The sequence below is a fragment of the Canis aureus genome, chromosome 9 (genome assembly GCF_053574225.1).
Source record: "Canis aureus isolate CA01 chromosome 9, VMU_Caureus_v.1.0, whole genome shotgun sequence".
NCBI lineage: Eukaryota > Metazoa > Chordata > Mammalia > Carnivora > Canidae > Canis > Canis aureus.
The window spans coordinates 20,158,150-20,177,630 of NC_135619.1; the positions used below are offsets into that span (position 1 = coordinate 20,158,150).

At 37.4% G+C, this 19,481-nt stretch overlaps 2 long non-coding RNA genes across 9 annotated transcripts in view; one reads left to right on the forward strand and one right to left on the reverse strand.

Annotated features, from left to right (window-relative positions):
• Nucleotides 1-19,481, reverse strand: part of LOC144320492 (uncharacterized) — a 404,605-nt gene that overhangs the window by 92,146 nt on the left and 292,978 nt on the right. Inside the window, exon 6 of one of the 6 annotated variants that reach the window (XR_013386065.1) lies at nucleotides 11,737-11,769. The exons of the other annotated variants lie outside the window; for them this stretch is intronic. This is a non-coding gene — a long non-coding RNA (uncharacterized LOC144320492). The remainder of the gene's footprint in view (nucleotides 1-11,736; nucleotides 11,770-19,481) is intronic. 6 annotated transcript variants of the gene reach the window in all.
• Nucleotides 1-19,481, forward strand: part of LOC144320491 (uncharacterized) — a 31,165-nt gene that overhangs the window by 9,565 nt on the left and 2,119 nt on the right. Inside the window, exons 1-3 of one of the 3 annotated variants that reach the window (XR_013386060.1) lie at nucleotides 4,503-4,747; nucleotides 5,247-5,325; nucleotides 6,203-6,377. This is a non-coding gene — a long non-coding RNA (uncharacterized LOC144320491). Of the gene's footprint in view, nucleotides 1-4,502; nucleotides 4,748-5,246; nucleotides 5,326-6,202; nucleotides 6,378-19,481 lie in introns of those variants that run through there. The other 2 variants (XR_013386059.1, XR_013386061.1) reach the window with 2 other exon arrangements.

Here is a 19,481-nt window from a genome sequence, read left to right on the forward strand (position 1 = left end):
GTCCATCGAAAGATGAATGGATAAAGAAGATGTGGTCTATGTATACAATGGAATATTACTCAGCTATTAGAAACGACAAATACCCACCATTTGCTTCGAAGTGGGTGGAACTGAAGGGTATTATGCTGAGTGAAATAAGTCAATCGGAGAAAGACAAACATTATATGGTCTCATTCGTTTGGGGAATATAAAAAATAGTGAAAGGGAATTAAAGGGAAAGGAGAAAAAATGAGTGGGAAATATCAGAAAGGGAGACAGAACATGAGAGACTCCTAACTCTGGGAAACGAACTAGGGGTGGTGGAAGGGGAGGTGGGCGGGGGGTGGGGGTGACGGGCACTGAGGGGAGCACTTGATGGGATGAGCACTGGGTGTTATTCTATATATTGGCAAATTGAACACCAATAAAAAATAAATTTATATATAAAAAAAATAAATGAAAGAGGAAATAAAAAGTAGCATGGAAATAAATGAAAAGGAGACCATAACACTCCAAAATCTCGGATCCAGCAAAACCTGTTCTGAGAGAAAGGTATAGCAATACAGGCTTAACTCAAAAATCTCAATTAAGCAGCCTAACTTTACATTTAAAGGAGCTAGAAGGGCAGCCCCACGGGCGCAGCAGTTTAACGCCGCCTTCAGCCCAGGGCATGATCCTGGAGCCCCGGGATCGAGTCCCACATCGGGGTCTCCGCATGTAGCCTGCTTTTCCTTCTGCCTGTGTCTCTGCCTCTCTCTCTCTCTCTCTCTCTCTCTCTGTCATGAATAAATAAAGTCTTTAAAAAAATAAAATAAAATAAAATAAAATAAAATAAAATAAAATAGCTAAAAGAAGAACAGACAAAACCCCAAACCAGTAGAAGGGAGGAAATAATATAGATTGGAGTAGAAATAGATGATATAGAAACAAACAAAAAAAAGCAATGTGCAAATCAATGAAATCTCTATCAAATCTCTGAGGAGCAATCTCTATCAAAATATTAACAGCATTTTTCTAAGAACCAGAACAAAACATCCTAGAATTTGTGTGGAACTATGGAACAGCCCAAATTGCCAAAGCAATCTTGAAAAAGAAGAACAAAACTGGAGGTCTCAGAATCCCAGATTTCAAGAGATACTACAAAGCTGTGGTAATAAAAACAGTGTGGTACTAGCAGAAAAATAGACACATAGATCAATAGAATAGAATAAAAAAAAAAAACAGAAATAAATCCACAATTATATGATCAATTAATCTTTGACAAAGCAGGACCGTCTTTTTCCCACTGGAAAAAGTCTCTTCAACAAATAGTGTTGGGAAAACAGGACAGCAACATGCAAAAAAATGAAATTAGACCACTTTATTATACTACACACAAAAATAAACTCAAAGTAGATTTAAGACCTAAATGTGAGACCTGAAGTCAAAAAAAAAACCTCAAAGAGGGCATAGGTAGTAGTTCCTCTGACATCAGCCATAGCCATATTTTTCTAGATATGTCTTCTGAGGCAAGGAAAACAAAAGCAAAAATAAACTATTGGGACTATATCAAAATAAAAGGCTTTTGCACAATGAAGCAATTGACAAAACTGAAAGACAACCTATTGAACTCAAGAAGATACTTGCAAATAACATCTCTGATAAAGGATTAGTATCCAAAATATATAATGAACTTATATAACCCAACAACAACAAAAAACAAATAATCCAATTAAAAATGGGCAGAAAACAGGAACAGACATTTCTCCAAAGAAGACATACAAATGGCCAATAGACACATGAAAACATGCTCAAGGGATCCCTGGGTGGCGCAGCGGTTTGGCGCCTGCCTTTGGCCCAGGGCGCAATCCTGGAGACCCGGGATCGAATCCCACGTCGGGCTCCCGGTGCATGGAGCCTGCTTCTCCCTCTGCCTGTGTCTCTGCCTCTCTCTCTCTCTCTCTGTGTGACTATCATAAATAAAAATTTTTAAAAAAATGCTCAATATCTCTAATTATCAAGGGAAATGCAAATCAAAACCACAATGAGATTATCACCTCACTCCTATCAGAACAGCTAAAATGAAAAGTACAAGAAACAACAGATGTTGGTGAGGATGTAGAAAAAAAAGAAACTTTGTGCACTATTGGTGGGAATGCAAACTGGAGCATTCACTATGAAAAACAGTATGGAATGGCCTCAAAAAATTAAAAATAAAGTTACCATATGATCCAATAATTCCACTACCAGGTATTTACCCAAATAAATTTCTGGGATTTCTGGGTGGCTCAGTCAGTTATACATCTGATTTTGGCTCAAATCATGATATCAGAGTCCTGAGATTGGGCCCTGCATTGGGCTCCACACTCACCCAGGAGTCTGTTTGTCCTTCTCCCCCTATCCGCTCCAGCTCTCTCTCTCCTTCTCTTGCTCTTAAATATATAAATAAAATCTTTTTTGAAAGAATATGAAAACACCAATTCAAAAAGATATATATATGCACTCAGGTTTACTGTAGAATTATTTACAATAGCCAAATTATAGAAGAACCCATGTGTCTGTTGATAGACAAATGGATAAAGAAGAGGTGAGGATAGATGATAGATAGATAGATAGATAGATAGATAGATAGATAGATAGATAGATATGGAATATCTATTCCATATCTATTCCATATCTATCTGTCTATATATATATGGCATATATATATAGTATATACTAAGCCATAGAAAATAATGAAATCTTGCCATTTGCAACAACATGGATGTATCTAGAGGATATAATTTTAAGAGAAATAAGTCAGAGAATGACAAATGCCATATGATTGCACTCATATGTGGAATTTAAGAAACAAAACAAATAAATAATGGAAAAAGAGACAAACAAAAAGGACTCTTAAGTATAGAGAACAAATTGATGTTTACCAGAGGGGTTGTGTGTGGGAGAAGAGTGAAACTGGTGATAGGGATTAGAGTACATTTATTGTGGTGTGCACTAAGTAATGTATAGAATTGTTGAATTACTGTATTGTACACCTGAAATTAATATTATGCTGTATGTTAATTATACTGGAATAAAAAATTTTAAACAGCAAAATAAAATAATAAAAAGTAAAAACAGTAAAATGAAATAAAGAAGATTTGACCTCTCCGTTGCTGATACTCATCACAGACAACTCTGTCACAAAGTCACCTGATATTGTTTATCACCATGTCATGCTACCATCACACAAGTTGCCTCAATCATTTCTCATGTTAGGGACTATAGAGTGAGAAAGAAGATTCCCAAGTGAGGTAAGCCTTGCTAAGAGAATCATTCAAAATAGGATTGGGGGGATATTGAGGAAGCAAGGCCTATGCAAGTCTCCTGTTTCATTTGGAACACTATGTACTTTTGATTTTTGTCAATTGCAACTTGTCAGTTAATTGCACCTGAATCATCCTCTGGGACACATTCTTCTACTATGGACTGAAATAGAGATAATGTAACATCCATTACCTAGATAGCCAATAGTGTTAGATAATTTAATTCTGTCAGTACCAATCACAATTCTTTCACAATAAGTTACGTAACTGTGTAGTTTTCACCTGCACACTTTCAATTTCTGTCCAATCTGTGTTTCTGAAATTGTAATCCCTGAAACACCAAATAAATGCTTTTGGTTGCTCTACAACCTCTTCTTCTTGGATGACAGGGGTTAGGAAGTGAACATCACAAGCACCGTATGTTCAGCCTTTGGAGGAGTTACTAAACGTCTTAGAGACTTTCTGATCTGGAATGTAGAAATTCTAATCCTCAACTCAGAGTGTTATTGTAAAGACTAGATAAGACATGTAAAAGTATCATAAGCTGTAAAATTACCTACTCATATGAGGTATTATTGATGTTGTTTTTTTAATAGAAAGAAGCAATGACAAACCAGTAATAGTATTTCAAAAATAACCTCCTAGTGACGATGATAAAGTTGATGATGGCAACAAAAAATAACATCAAGAGAATAAAAATATTTCTCTAGGGCTTTTTGTGCCAGGTATTATACTAAGCACTTTTCATGTTTTGTTTTGTTTTTTTTTTTCACGTAATTCCCACAACAATCACATGAGATAAATACTGATGTTATCCCAATTTATTAAATGAGGAAACTAAATTCTAGAGAATTAAGATAGCCTTGTGAACTTCCCACAACTAACATAAAATAGAGCTGAGATTCAAGCTCTGGTTCTGTCTGATTCATAAACCCTATGGGTGAGGCTTAGCAAAAAATTCCAAAGCCACCCACAAGACCTTAAAAAACAAAACAAAACTAGGCTTAGGGCAAAGAGAAAAAATAAGCAGAACTTGGCTTAAATCTTAAAGCAGATGGTATAACATTAACTAAGGACAGAAAAAGGATAGAAATAGTCAACTATTTTATATGCCATCAACAAGAATAATTGTCAAACTGGAAAGAGTAGAATAAGTACTATTAAGAGAAAACCAAAAATTAAAATAGAATTGATACTTGAAGGAGCCATAAATAATAAATAAATAAATAAATAAATAAATAAATAAATAAATAAATACCAAAACATATAAACAATGTTTTTTGTTTACAGATAAAAAAAAAAGCCTTGCCCAAAGTCATAAATAAGTCTATGGCAATGTTTGGATAGAACTGTCTTCCTGGCTCCTGTTTTAATGCTCTCTCTACCTATTGCATCTGAGAGATAATAATGAAGTTCAAGTCCCTGGATTCTAATGAATGAAATCACACAGAGTACTGAAAAACAGAATTACAGAAGGTCTGATGGTAATTTTTGAAATCATTGGATAGAGAAATGTATTAGAGGATAGAGTTGTCCTTCAATCTCATAGCAACTAGAATATGCACTGTTAATTCAATAAAAGGTACTGCTTACCTGGTTTGGTCACTCTGCACCAGAAAGTTGTCTTAAGCAGTAAGGAGAGTTCACAATTCATTTATCTAAATATCAATACCTAAAGAGTTCCTTAAATTTAAAATGCTATAAAAGTTCATTGAAAACGGACACTCCTTCACTAAAAATTAAGAATCGTAGGCATCCTATTATACATATATTTGCTATAGTACCTGCCATACTATATTAGCTATAGTACCTGCCATAATTAAAAGAATCATCAACCACTTTTAAATAGAGTTTAGTAAAAATAATTAAAAATTAATGTTGATATTTCAGTAATTTCTTATAATTGTAATAGTTACTATATGGTTGAAATAATTTTTAATTTTGTAATAAATTATTTGTTCCACCACATTTTATGATATCCAGGACACAAATGAGTAAAACCATGTTACTACTTCATCCTGGAAACATTACAGACAGCTGCCCCAGTAAGAAGTCACTTGGTGTAAGTATCTGCCTTTTTTACTTCCTGATAGTCATAATAAAACAGATTCTCTCTAGGATTTGCAGATATTTGCAAGAAAAGACATTCAACAGAATTGATGTTCTTCAAAGCCAGGCTATCACCAAAACTCATTGAAATGCAGAGGGCTATACCACTGTTGGCTTCTTAGTTGTCTGCATACTAAATGTTACACTCTTAATAATGATTTCTTTAATCTGTTGTCATCTCCAATGTATTGCATTCCAATGTGATTTTAGAGTAAAACAGTATGTCCATTTAGGTCCAGTTTTACATTTCAAAATTCATCAGTAGGGGCAAAAGCCCAGAAATAGAATAACATAATTGATGTAGGGTTCAACATTTGTTTTGTCAACGCTTTATTTAATAGATACTATGTGTCTTTATCAACTGATGGCCAAACATTACTGTAGCTGGACTTTATTATACCTGCTTGTGGAAAAGAAAAATCCTGCCTCTCTTAATTTTCAGTATTTTGAGTTGCAGTCCTTTCTTAATACCCAGCTTCTCCCAAAAGTGAATTTTGGTATGCTGTTTGGCCCCTTTTAAGTCAAGCCTTTGCAAAATTTACAATGATTATTTTATGGTTATCCTTCATATTTGGCAAAAAAACGTTCAACTCTTTTGGTATTCTGTGGAAACACAACAGATGCTTAATTTTGTTTCACATTGCAAAGCATATGATGAGAATTCTACTATAAATGTACAATTCTTCCTCCTGAAGGGAGAAAAAATTTTCTCTACCCTTCTAGGTTCTTCTGGCTAGTCTAAAAATTAAATCGACACGAGAGCAATTAACAGGAGAAAAACTATTATTTATTTATTTATTTACTTATTTATTTATTAATTTATTTGTCAGAGAGAACAAGAGGACACAAGCAGTGGGCAGCAGAAGAAGAGGGAGAAGCAGGCTCCCCACTCAGCAGGGAGCCTGATGTGGGACTCAATCCCAAGACCCCAGGATCATGACTTGAGTCAAAAGGAGACATTTAACTGACTGAGCCATCTAAGCACCCCTAATATGCCATTCTGAGGTAAGAAAAAAGGAATAGGTAATTGGGACTTCAAAAGAGAGAAAGATAATTTATGGAAAGATGAGAAGAGCAAATGTGTGGGAAACAAATGTTTGTGATGCCATGCAGAGATGATAGGACACAAACAGGACTTTGAACAAATAGGCCTTGCTTAGTTCCCCTGACCCTAATACTCCTAGCCATATTCTTTTTTTTTTTTTTTTTTTTTTTTTTTTTTTAATTTTTTTTTATTTTTTATTTTATTTTTTATTTTATTTATGATAGGCACACAGTGAGAAAGAGAGAGGCAGAGACATAGGCAGAGGGAGAAGCAGGCCCCATGCACCGGGAGCCCGACGTGGGATTCGATCCCGGGTCTCCAGGATCGCGCCCTGGGCCAAAGGCAGGCGCTAAACCGCTGCGCCACCCAGGGATCCCTCCTAGCCATATTCTTTATAGTTATCTCTGGTGATAGCTCTCTTCCTGGACCTAGCCATCTATCTAAATTCTTGTAGGCAGTTAAGGGGAAAAAGTAAAAGCTCTTCCGATGTTTTTGGGGCTTTGATTGTTTTCAGCTTAAAATATTCTGTATGCCAAAGTGCTATATTCTGAGGACACTCATTCTAAATCCTTTTAGGTCCTTCTTCTGAAACTTCCCTGGAAGTTTCACATATTTTATAAGCTGTACTGGTTGCTGTGGAAGAAGAATTGGGTTAGTAGCCAACTGGCAATAGATTTGCAGAGAGAAGAGAACATAGATTAGAATGAGGGTGAACAAACAGAAAAGAGCAAATTGAAGCACATTTTCCACACCCTATTAAATCAGCTTCCTAATCCTAGGAAAAAATCAGTCCAAAACAATGGCTGTGCTTCATTTATCTATGGAAAGTATTAATCTTCTCTCTTAATAGATGTAAGTTAGACACTATTTGTCCTGTATGATTTCCACGGAAGCAGCATTTTTCACTGACAACTGTACAAGCTCCTCCTTGCTGGGCAGTCAGGGTTTCTAGAGCATGACAATTTTGGAGTACACAGAGGCTAAACTGTTAACTTTTGACTGGAGTAGTTCCAAAGCTTGCATAGTGTTGTTGAGCTCTTGTTTTATAACCATAGAAAAAAAAATTGCTTTTTCTAATTCATCATTTCCAAAGGTTGAAAATCAGGTCCTCAATGCTGAAGGGACTTGGAGTGATGACACACAAGTAGATTTTCTATGACCTCTCATCCAACATGTTTATATAGCCCAAGTCTTTAAACAAAGGAGCTCAAGTTTGTAATTTGGCTAGCATTTAAGGTGAAGTGTCTTGTGAAAGGAGCAGGCATTCAAGAAAATATCATCCCTGACCATTTACGTGGGCACCCTTTATATACCTTGTCACCACATAAGACAAGAAGTCCAGTGTGATTCAAAGAATGCCCAGATCTTGGGCATTCTATGACCTTTGCTACTATTACTGTTAGCATCCATACACCTCCATTTTTCATTTAGTCCTGTCAGTTTGAAAGAGGAAAAACAGCTTGCAAAATATCTGATATAGGAGGTCTGCAATCTGGCTTTGGCAGCTATAAGGGTCAGTTTTGTCATCTGGCCAACTTAGTCCAGATTTTATGTCAACCCATAGGTAGTTTGGGGTACTGGGCAGTCTAATCAGGGAAGCAGCTGAGATACCCCAAGTCATTCAGTGATGGCCTGTGAGCCATCCAAGACATATGGTGATTTGGCAAACATCTGTGCTATGGAAGGTAGTGCTAGAGTCACTTAATCTCTTTGACAGGTATAAAGATGCCGTTTATAGAATCAAACCACAGGATTTGATTGCAATATTGTCTGGTATATGGCCCAGGAAAAGTCCAGTGGCATCTCTGCTTTCAATACAAAGAGGAAAATTTCCATCTATTATCTTTACCTGGTCAAGAGACAGTCCTTGGGTTTCTATAAAGATTTTCTTGGGCCTACATAACTCAGTAGAAGAAGAGGTAGAGTGACCTTTTTCTACTCATGGGTACCATATCTTGTTGCTCATCCATCTTCCATGTTTAGTTCATCAGGTGTTCACATCAGCAAGAACAAAGACTAGTTCAGGTTCTTTCATACTATCTAGTTATTGACATAGCCAACAATCAGATTGATCAGTTGGTGTGGCCAGAATCTGGTAAACTAGCATAAGGGAGGTATTTGGTCTCTGCTTCATTTGTTGAAAAGGTAATGGTTAACAAGAACAAGACACAGTTGAAAAAGAGCCAATAGGGGAAACCTAGAGAGAAGTAGGTAAGAGAGGAGACAAGCCCTCTCCAGTGAGTATTCTAATAAAAGACTAATAAATGCAGGAAAAAGATTCATTAATAAGAGAAGGCAGATATTTGCTTTTTGGTTTCTGGTTTTGGATTTTTGTTTATTTGATTGTTTTTTGTTTGCTCTTTTGTTTTATTTATTTTTTTAGTGTATGCATATACAAAGTCTTTTAAAAGATGGGAAACAGGTGAAAGTAAAGGATCATCTTGATCCATGATCTTGGAAAAAGCTGTTCACTTTTAGATGTGGACTGCCTATGGGTTCTGGGAATTGGCCCTAGAAATCCTTAATTTAAGGTCACCTATAAGGACTGTCTCCAATTGTTTTGAGAGCAATCTTCCTGGGTCTATTTTGACATGGAATGTGTAAATCCAGGAAGGTTTTTCTTTCTTTCATTTTTGTTAAAGAATTATTTATTTGTTTGAAAGAGGGAAAGAATGTGTATGCATGTGTGTTTACAACAAGCATGTGAGTAGGGGGAGGGACAGAGGGAGAGAATCTTCAAGTAAACTCCTCACTGAGCATGGAGCCTGATGTGGGGCTCCATCCCATGACCCATAAGATCACAACCTGATCTGAAACCAAGAGTCCAATGATTAACCAACTGAGCCACCCAGGTGCCCCTCCAGGAAGCTTTTTCTTTTATTTTGATGGAAGTATATGTGGTTAGCAGTACTTCATACAATACTTCCCATTGAGGTGACAGTGAGTGCTTTCTTATAAAGATCTTGAAGTACACCCAGTCTTGTGGTTGAAAGATGTGGCAAGACTTGTCAGTCAGTGGAGGCCATGACTCTTTCATCTGTTGGTGATATGCTTCAAGTATGATAGTTAATTCTTGTATATAGTCAGTCATAGCATCAAACTATTCACTTAAGTTCTCATAGTGCTCACTTACTCCACAAATAGAAGGTTTTGGAGTATTCCAGAGCTTCCAGAGGTAATGCTTCTGGCTTTAAGTACAGTTTCTTAACAGATCTTTTTAATAGTTCTTTTTACATCAAAAATTTTTATATTCCACTTGCCCTAATGATCGAAGATGATATGGGGTATGAAATTTTAATGAGTACCCCAGAGTTTTCCAAGCAAGTTTTCCAAGCAAGTAGTTTATCTCTGCTATTAAATGAGTTCCTTCGTCTTATTCAATCCATAAAAGAACACCAAAATGAGGAATATTCTTCGTTACTAATTTCCTTGCCACTATTGTAACATTGGTCTGTCTAGTCAGAGACTATCTGGTTCATTCACTAAGCATACAGACAATAACCAAACAGTGAGAATAGCCTAAGGCTCAGGGCAAATCTATAAAATCTATTTGGAGTACTGCCAAGGACAGTGTAGGCCTAGGAGAACTTCCTGATGTATACATATTTCCTCCAAAAAGTTGGTGAGACTTACAAGTAGTGCACTGGGAAATAATTTGATTAGAAATTCCATGGATGTCAGGACAAAACCAACTGTCTTTTAGTTCCTTAACTATCCCCCACCTGCACCTATGTCTCATTTGATGGGAGATAAGTGCAAGACAATAGGTCAAAAGAAGAGGCTATGGAAAGTCCATCTGGCCCACTGTATAATCCATCTGATAATTGTTTGGCACCCTTTTGTATCCATTTGTCTTTTTCAGATTGTGAGGCATTTGCCTGAGAATTAATAATGTCAGTCAAGGATAAAGGCAGGTTTAAAAATTGGATAGAGAAAAGACTGGGTGGTCTATTTGGGGCTGCATATTTAGCAGCCTTGCCAGCCCTATCTTTCCTATGCTATCAGCCTTAGCATTGGATGAACAGTGAAGAATAGCAATTTTAGAAAGGAAGTTAATAGCTTGCAGTGGGGCAGTAATTATATGTCTATTGGTAATAGGAATTCCCATAGAAGTTAAGGGTTCATAGGATTTCCTAATTGTGCCCAAAGCATGGCAGATTCCAAAAGCATGCCTGGAGTCTCATAAATAGTGGCAGTTTTCCTTTTTGCCAATGTGCAAGCTCTAGTAAGAACTATTTTTCAGAAGCTAGGGCTGATTTTACAGTGAGCAAAGAATATGTTTTAAGTGTTTCAAGTGGAGAAACTATGTCATAACCAGTTATTATGTTTCCCTAGAAATTTCTCTTATAGGAGCTATGGCAAAATAGACGTAAATCTGGGTTGGCCAAAGGGGTGTCTAAGAGATTCTCCTGTGGCTTTGAAACCATTTCTATAATTGCCAGGCAATCATGTGGAATGGAATGGGACTCTCCACTATCAGGAAGGGATAATAAAGTAGTTGGATTTAAAGTGTTAACAACGATGTGAAATGATGGAAGGGTTAGTCAAGAGAGCCTATTCGTACAGTTACATAGAGGTGCTAGCTTATGAACTTGTAAGAAAGCAAACAGCTTGGGGAACACCGAAGTGAATGTGGGAACCTAATGTAAGAGCACAGCTTTGTCAATCAAGGTGGCAGCTGTGGCTACCACCACACACAGCATGAGGGCATATTTGATACCACAGGGTTAAACTGGCATGAGAAATATGCTATACAATGTATCTAAAAGACAAAAATCTGTCCTAGAACACCTGTAGCAATCCTGTTATTTTAATGGCAGTATAGAAAAGGTTTGTCAAAATTAGGTAAACCAAGAATTGGAGGTGTTGACAATGTTAATTTTGATGCTTCTAAGAGACTAATGCCTCTGAAAGCCAAGTAATGGCCCTGGATGTTATCTGAGAAGAGAGTATACAGAGGTCTAGCAAGGACAGCAACATTAGGAATCCACTGGTGGCAGTAGCCAGCTGTCCCTAGAAATTTACATAACTGTTTTCTCATTTGGGGAATAGGGGCTGACAAAGTTGACTCAAGAAATTTTGGGGTGAGCTTTTGAGTGCCCTGAGATAAGAATGTACCAGGTGTTGGCACCCATTGAAATTTAGATCTGGAAGATTTAATGGCCTTGTTCAGCTAGTGGCTTTAGGAGAATGAGAGTGTCTATAAGAGCTCTCTGCTTAGTTTGCGTACAAACTGAACAACAGTGGAGCCTTGGTAAAGGCTAGAGAATTCGAATCAGCTTAAAGACTTGGAAAAAGATTGAGGAAGACTCACTATACCTCTGAAGTATGCAAGTCCATGGTCACCATCTCCTAAATGTAAATGAAAAAAGAAAGTGAGAGTCAGATGCAATGGGATAAAAAAGAAAGGTGAGCAGAGATCAATCACTATAAACCAACTGAAGCATCAGGAATTGAGGCAAGAATAGTAGCTGGATTAGGGACCATGGGATGGCAAGGAATCACAAGAGTTTATGGCTCTTAGTTTTATGTAGATCAATAGATTTGGTTCCCATCTGAATCAAATTTATCTTCTTTCTTATTGACAATATTGGAGAACTAGAGGGTAAGGAAGAAAAGACAAGTACACCCTGCTGCAAAAGAGGTTCAATTCCTCCTTCTGCATCTCTGGAGAGAGAATATAGGACCACTGATAGAAACAGTTTATTCTTTTTCTGCACTAGGCACACAGACTCTGCACTCAGTGACAATCCAATTTTATTTGCATGTGTATCCCAGAGACTAATTGTGAAATCTTTTAAAGACTCATCCTCTTCAGAGGAATTTAAATCAAGATGAGTTTCCAATAAGGAAAGTAGAAATTTGAAGTTTAATCTGAGGGTAGGAAAACAAAAATGCCTTACTCATTGAAGTTTATAGTGGCATTAAATTTACATTAAAAAAATCTCTACCAAAAGGAGTTGGGACACTAGAAAGCCATGATGAGTGTTAAAGAGGGTCTAAGGATATTGGAGTTGGCTGAGATATGGCCAATGAAATGAGTTGCCCAGAGACTCCAATAGTTTGAATAGAATCAGAGGTGACAAGTAACCATAAATCTGAGCAGATAATAGAGAAAGTTGCACCAGTGTCAGTTAAGACATCTAGTTTCCAATCTTCCATGTTAAGTTAATGGTGAGCTCCAGGGTGCTCCTGAGGATCAGCTAACCATGTCATTTCAAAGGGAACTGTCCCACAGGGGGAAAATAACAAACCTTCTGGGAGTGATGGGATCTAAGGAGATTGTTCCTTTAACTTTCCTTTCTCCTAAGTGTAGAACAATTTTTCTTCCAGTGTCCTGATTTTTTGTGATATCTGCAATTGTCTGGAGACAAATAGGGAGGGGTCCAAGTGGGCCTTAAGTTACTCTCAGAGTTAAGCTTATTTGCCTTTCTAAAGATTCAAGCTGCAAAGCAAGAATTCTTGCAGTTAACTTTTTTTTTCCTGCTTTCTTGTAATTTCCAAAAAAAATGAGTGGCTGCCTCTATTATGACACTGAGAGGTTGGCTGGATAGCCCATTCTATTTTGAATTGAGGTATATAGATATAGACATAGATATATAGATATTGAAGGATCTATATCCTATATATATATCCTATATCCTATATATATATATATAGAATATATATATATATCCCCCAAGAAGAAAATTTCCCACTAGAAGAGAAATTAAAAGATTTTTATGTTCTAGAGCTTCCAGGTTCAATGCAGTGTACCTTTAAGAAGTCTGTATAAAATTCTCAACACAAAGACCTTCAGATGCTATCCTTCTTTCTGAGCATGAAATTCAACATTAGACCAGTTTACTTTAGGGAGGAAAGCTTCTACTATTGCTCTTACCAAACCTTGAATATCAGCCTCCAACTGAGCTACTTCCTGGACATTTGTAAGAAGACCTGGGAGAAATTCCAGCCACCTGTTTTTTCTGTGAAGGGGATTTTCCCCCAGGGGGCCGTCTGACTTGTCTGATAACCACGGCACCACCCTGGACAGGAAGAACAGCTCTTAGCAACCAGTCTAGGTGCCTGTGAGTGGAATTGCGAATGGCCATTAACCTTTCTAACTCTTCTCCAAATTTGGAAGGATCTTCTAAATGTAGAGATAAAGGGCTTTAGAATTTTAAAAATCTGCCGCTGTCCAGGGGACATGGATTCTCCAAGGGGGAGGCCCAGGATCCACCCACCAAGGACATTGTGTAGGGATGCCTGAAGCTAGTAGAGCCTGACTGCAGAGCCCTGGAAGGTAAAAGAAATTGTAAGCGACCACAAAGCAAACCCTATTTGCCTGCCATAGGTACTTCTGCTAAATTCACTTCCTGGCTTGTAGTATGTATAAGAGTAACCTGTATATCCCAAACCTGGAGATCAGTCTGAGTGCTCTCAGTAAATCTTATTTTAAAAGGGAAGTCAAAACATGCAGTTGGGTGTTTAAGGGATTTCTCAGGAAAGTTGGAAGAGTTCTAGAATCTAAGAGAACTGGCTGAGAAGATGGAGCTGGGTTTTGAGAGGCTGGTTTTAGCTGGCAATCTAGAGATCCAAAAGATCTTCTGCAAGGACAGGGGCAGAGAGTTGGGAGTAAAGGACATATAGGAGGAAGGAAACAGGAGTTATGTTAGATGTGACTTTAAATTTTTGTTCTAAGTCTAATTTCTTCTGTTCTTTCACTCTATTGAGGGAATAGGGCTAAGGCTAGCCATTATGCTTCTTTGTATCTTTTTTCCATCTGATCTTCCCACAGATACTAATGGGATAGGTATTTAGGATGAAAACTCTAAAAATTGTTTCAAATAAAGAAGGTTTTCCAATTCAAAAGCTCAATTGTTTGACTATTGACAGGTAAAATCTTTGATGGTATATTTATTCCAATAGCAACTCAATTTAATAAACTATTTCAGGATCCTTGGGTGGCGCAGCGGTTTGGCACCTGCCTTTGGCCCAGGGTGTGATTCTGGAGACCCGGGATCGAATCCCACATCAGGCTCCCGGTGCATGGAGCCTGCTTCTCCTTCTGCCTGTGTCTCTGCCTCTCTCTCTCTCTGTAACTATCATAAATAAATAAAAATTAAAATAAATAAATAAATAAACTATTTCATTGATGGGACACCTGCATGGCTCAGTGGTTGAGCGTCTACCTTTGTTTCAGGGCATGAGTCCTGGGATCAAGTCCCACATCAGGCTTCCCATGGGGAGCCTGCTTCTGCCTCTGCCTATGTCTCTGCCTCACTCTGTGTCTCTCATGAATAAATAAATAAATCTTTTAAAAAATTTAAAAAATAAACTATTTCATGGAAAGACCCAGGGGTAACTTCCCAGGCTTAGAATAAATCTTTACTATGGATACAAAAGACATCCCTGCAGTGGATGCAAAGGCTGCAGCTCCCATGATCCAGAAAGTTCACTCCCAAAGATAGTCTAAGAAAGTAAAAGTCCTTCATTGCTACAGGTGGTAAGTATGGTATAATGAAAACAGTATCTCTGATTTGCAATAAGAAAGTGAAACACCTCCAGTTACAGGCTTTCTATTCTGTGACACCAGGCAGGTGCTATTGGAATGGGATTTTTTCCAGCACTAACAAAACAATGAAAGTTGAGATGACAAAGCCCCTTATGGACTGGGACCTCTTGTAACAAATTCCCCTGACTGCTGGCACAGTGGGACAAAGAGAGTACAGCTTGTGATTTCATGTCTCTCTAACTGTCCACGAGGATATACACTGATATGTGCACCTCCTGGCTGGTGAAGACCAAAAAAGAATGTTCTCACTGGTCACAAAACCAAGTTCTCAGGACATAAACCAAGATGACAGGAAAACCTCCTCTAGTTTTTCTTATATGCACATTAACAACTTTATCTAAGCCTTGGGTCTCTCAGAGCCAAACTAATACCTAAGAAGAATGTGTGGCTGTACTGGGAATTGTGTGGTATTTTAGTGTATCTCATTGCACAGAAATGTTCTTAAGTTTGGCAGATGACCTAGTGTCAGACTAATTCATTCTCTGGCCAACTTATTCTAATGCAGAAGTCTTTGGGTTGGGGGACAAGCACTCTACTAGCTCTTAAGTGCTTGATCTATGCTCACCAATTTTGCCACTTTGGCTTCCAAGACGTCCCTTAGCAACAGCCGTCACCTCATGTACACATTAACCTACAGCAAAATTTGTTGAAACAGACACTGGTCTGATGAGAACTGTGAACTCACCAACCTGCAAGCCAGCTCAAATAGCAAGCTTATAGGGCTTATGTCTGAGTTTTGCCTATGATTTTCCTCCCTAAGACAAACAGCACAACAGACAAAGACAAACCGTGACCATCTCTAGGGAGAAAATGATCAATAAAAAGAGATCAAGAGTACTCATAACAAATCTTTACCGGAATTACTATACCGAAGGAACTAGTTCCACAAATATTTTCTCATACTAACCTAAATCTAGAAAAGAAAAAAAGTGACTCTCATCACTCATGCTGGCAGGCAGAGACCCAGGATACAGAGTAAGAATTCTTACCTTCTGCCAGCTTTTTGTCAGAGGTGCCAGGATCTCTCAGCTACAGCAACCTCAGAGCAAGCAATATCCAACCAGTACGGCTGATCCTGCCGACTATGCCAGCTGTAGGGGAGGAAAAACTTTCCTCTACCCTTCTAGACTTTCTGGCTGATCTAATAATTAGGTTGACATGAGACAGATTAACAGAAGAAAAACAAATTTAATTCTGCATGTACAGGGTCCCATAAGAATATGAGACCCACAGGTAGTCCGACAATTGAGGCTAATATGCCATTATTAAGAGTTAAGAAGGAGGGGGTACGGGTCTGGGACTTCAAAGTAGGGGACTTCAGTCTACAGGAAGATGGGAAGAGCAAATGTTTGGTAAATAAATGTGGTAACCTGCCGAGATGATAGGACATGGAGAGGACTTTGAACAACAGACCCTGCTTACCAACCCCTCCCTTCCCCCCAGTTTACTACTAGCCCATATTCTTTGTAGTTATCTTTAATAATAGCTGTCTTCCTGGACCATGCCATCTACCAAAATTCCTTTAGGCAGTTAAACAGAAAGTAAAAGCCTTGTCTGAGCCTTCTGGGCTTTGATTGCCTTCAGCTCAAAATAGCAAGCATGCCAAATTGGCACATTCTTGGGATACTTCTTCTGAGCCCTGTCACTCCCAAAGGAAGTGCTGATAACCTTTAGCAGTCTGACTTTTATCTGGTTTAATTTATATTCTTCTTTTTATTGAACATGTTTTACAGATTTTCTTCCACATGTCTTATGCTGCTCTTTTCAAGCCATCTGCCATAGGATATTACTTTCTTAGTTTAAGGTGATCACTGTTTTTCAGGAAAACCCACCAACTTTGGCTTATGAATTCCTATAAACTACTATTTTACCAACTAATTTCTATCAACTTATTTCAGGTCATTCCTACATAAACTACCAAAGCAATCATCCTCTTCCCAACCCTACACCTCATTTTGCTGCTGCTGAGGCCTAGAGTAGTGTTAATTTCTGGCCCAAAATTGTGATTACAATCTGATTTTTAAAAGAAAAGGAACAAACTGACTTCTGATTTTTTTTGTTATAGCTATTATACTCATTAAGCAACAATTAACTCACTAATGTGAAAATTAATCAAAAGACAGGAAAATAGTGTATCTTGATATAAACAAGGCATATTTTAAGTTTTATATGGTAGCCTTAAAAAAAAAGACAGGAACATTTGGATAATAAAACATTTAGGTAGATTCTTGGCTGGTGGAATGACTCTTCCCAAATAGTGTTGTTGATCCATGATCTCTAATATCTGACATTGATCCAGCTCTATTAACATATTTAATTAACAATAATAGGTAATATATATCGAATCTTTACTCTGGGCTAGGGGTAGGAATTTTGATATTAATTGATTTATTCCTTACAAAAACCCTATGAAGTAGGTACTATTATATCCTTCATTGTAAAGATGAGGAATTAAGGGTGAAAAAGGTAAGGGCACCCATTCATGATAATATAGCTCGTGTGTAGAACCAGGATTTTTCCTAGACTGACTTCAGAGCCCAGAATTATTTCCACTCAGCTTTCCTGACTCTCTACCAACTATGCATAGATCCAGAAGTCAGTCTTATTAAACCTGTATATGGCATAAAACCAAGAGAACTGGCTAATTTCTTGAATGACAGGATTGAGACAAGTAAAAAGTAATAAGATAACATTCAAACAATAAAAATGTTAAGCCTGCATTTCAATTCAGCAAAATCAATACAATGCATATAAAAATAAGTCATTTTGTAACAATTTATGTAAAAAAAATAAATACTGAGTTGTCTCAGGTGACTAAAAGCTCAATATAAATCAACAGTTTTCCTATTAAGAAATTTATGCTACATATGTTTCCAGACCAAGGGAAATAGTATTGTACATTTCAGTGGTCAGAGCATCTCTAGAAGATTGAGTTATATTCTGATACCTCATTTTAAGAAAGATACTTGGCCATTTGGAATGTGTTCAGAGAAGCATGACTAAGATAGTATGAAATCTCATCATAGGCCTGATGACTAAATTAAATATATTATGTTTGATGACAAAAAATTTGGAGATGGACAGAGTGGAAAGATAGATATAAGAATCTACACAAACAGAATTTAAATATTTGCTGATTGCAAGATGGTCTTATGAAAGATAGAGAAGTTATTCTGCATTGTTCCAAAAAGACAAACCAGAGTCAAAGAACCAAATTTATAGGACGCCAACTTTCAGGACAACATTCAAGGAAGAAGTTTCTCATAAGTGGAGTCATCTAAAAATTAAATGGTTGATAAGTAATGGATACAAGTAATCTTTATATAATGGATACACTTGCTAGAATATATATGCATCAGATACACTCGCTAGAACTTAAAAAGCTGATGAATAGTATTTACTTTAAAATGGTACAGCAAAGAAAATGTGGATGGAAGATAGCTGAAACAAGAATAAAAAAATATTTATTATTGCTTATTCATCACAATAGAACACTCGGAGCTTACTTATATAATTCTTTCTACACTATAGGTAACTGAAATTTTTACTTACACAAAATGAATACATTGCCTCAGTGGATAGTGAGTTCCCATTTTTGGATATGGTCACACAAAAACTGGATGTCCACTTGAATAGGATGTGCAGAGTGCACAAAATGTTGGACTTTAAGGGTCTTTCTAAGATTCTGATCCTGAAAAGGAAACTAGCAATTCACAGAGGTAACTCAAAAGGGAAGTAATTTGGAGAGGAAGATAACCCCTAACCAGCATCTTTTATTATTGACAGATTTTTGCTGCCTGTTCATCATGTCTCTTACATGCTATCTTGTTTGGTTCTCTGGATTACCTATTCCACTCCCTGGTGGTTTGGATGCTGTCAAGGTCGATTCCTACACAACAGAAACTCTCATAGTAAATCCTGTAGCTAAAAGGTACAAAGCTGTCAAACAGCCTTCAACTGACAACTTTCTCAAACATGAAACTTTCACACATTAAAATAGCTTGTCATTTGAATAGAGAATCAAAATATTTCACCTCCCTTATAACTACCCTTTGAAATCTATCACTAGGGATGCCTGCGTGGCTCAGCTGTTGAGTGTCTGCCTTTGACTCAGGTCATGATCCTGGGGTCCTGGGATTCACTCTCTCATCAGGTTCCTGCGAGGAGTCTGCTTCTCCCTCTGCTTATGTCTCTGCCTCTCTCTCTCTGTGTGTCTCTCATGAATAAATAAATAACATCTTAAAAAAAAGAAAAAGAAAAAGAAATCTACCACTAGATAATCATGCTAGGTCTCAAAACAGAGCCCCAGTGCAATCAAATGTGAATTTGAGAGGATCACCCTTGATCCAAACTTAATTACATTTGAAAGGATATTTCAGAGGATCTTCTGAGGAAGATAGTTGAGCACCACATTAGCTTACCTGTGACAACCCGGATCTATTTTAAATAGTTGAAAGTGGTTGGCCAGCTATTTCAGTTTCTTAGGCATTTGGTAGTATTGCACTTGCTG